Source organism: Sceloporus undulatus, unplaced genomic scaffold, assembly GCF_019175285.1.
Source record: "Sceloporus undulatus isolate JIND9_A2432 ecotype Alabama unplaced genomic scaffold, SceUnd_v1.1 scaffold_6771, whole genome shotgun sequence".
In the NCBI taxonomy this organism is placed as follows: Eukaryota; Metazoa; Chordata; class Lepidosauria; order Squamata; family Phrynosomatidae; genus Sceloporus; species Sceloporus undulatus.
The window spans coordinates 1814-3079 of record NW_024809690.1 but is presented as its reverse complement, the minus strand read 5'-3'; the positions used below and the strand labels follow the sequence as shown (position 1 = coordinate 3079).

General features: G+C 42.4%; 1 pseudogene; it reads right to left on the bottom strand.

Annotated features, from left to right (window-relative positions):
• Window positions 1–5: 5 nt before the first annotated feature.
• On the bottom strand, window positions 6–535 carry LOC121918246 (annotated as a pseudogene).
• Window positions 536–1266: the final 731 nt, after the last annotated feature.

The following is a 1266-nucleotide window of genomic DNA, read 5'->3' as shown; positions in this document are numbered from 1 at the left end:
GATTTCTGTGGATATTCTTGGGTGAGTTTTTGATTCAGCTCCTGAATATCTTGAGATAGTTCCTTCAATTCTACTTGTTCATCTGGAGGGACAGAATCAAGCTTCTCTAGCTTCAGTGTTGCATCCTTGATTGCCATTTGAAGTCACTGCTCTTTCTCCATAGCTGCTTTATATGTATTCTGGATTTCCAAGTAGACCTCAAGGCACCATTGACAGAAGTAAAGAAAATTAATTATGCCACACCAAAAACGAGCTGTCCTCATTGTTTTTGGATTTATCACATCAGCAATCTGGAAATCATGGACGCAGCACACTGGAAGAAATAGCCCCATATTCATAAACAGATTCCCAATGTGCAGGAAGCCTTCAAAGAGTGAGGATGTGCAGTTTCAAATGTCACTGGCATCATGCTAAAGCGTTCTGGACGGATTCCATATACACTTTCTAAAACTCTCATATACATCATGTGCAGAACTTCAGGCTTAACATTTGGAAATAAATCATCTTTGGAAATGTCTGTGGCCTCAGTTCCAGTCTGCAACCTTATTATTATTATTATTAACCTTTATTTATAAAGTGCTGTAAATTTACACAGCGCTGTACATGCAATCTTTTTAATAAGACTGTTCCCTGCCCTCAGGCTTACAATCTAAAAGATACGACACAAAAGGAGAAAGGAGTAGTGTTGGGAAAGGGGATGAGGTCCAGCAGTTCTTCTCAACCTCCGAGGCCTGGACCAAGGCAGATGGACTGGAGGGAGGACTTGGCTTCTTGGAGCTAGCCTGCCTCTCTCTCCCTCAAGATGGAGGATGAAGGGAGGGCTCATCTTCTTCCAGGCAGGCCTGGTGGGGCTGGCCTGCCTCTCTCTCCCTCAAGACGGTCTGCAAGAACTTGAGTATGAGTAAAATAATAACATTTTCACTGTAGATTGGAAAAGTACAACCATCCATTTGGCTGCTGCTGGCAGGAGGACTCTCCTCTGCTCCGCCCCGGAATAAAAGGTGTAATAAGAAAGTTATTGCTTCTCTGAGCAAAATCTTGCCAAGAAAAGCTCATGATAGCTTAGGGTTGCCATAAATTGGAAACGACTTGAAGGCACATAACACACCCACACATTATTTTGTTTACTGAATATCTCGCCTTGCTCCCAATACAGAGAGATTCAAGGCAAGGGACAGCAAGCTTAAAACAGCTCAACTGAAAAACAGAACAAAAAGAATTTAAAAGGATAAATACCGAGTTTTTCAGAAACCTGGTGGATTGGGC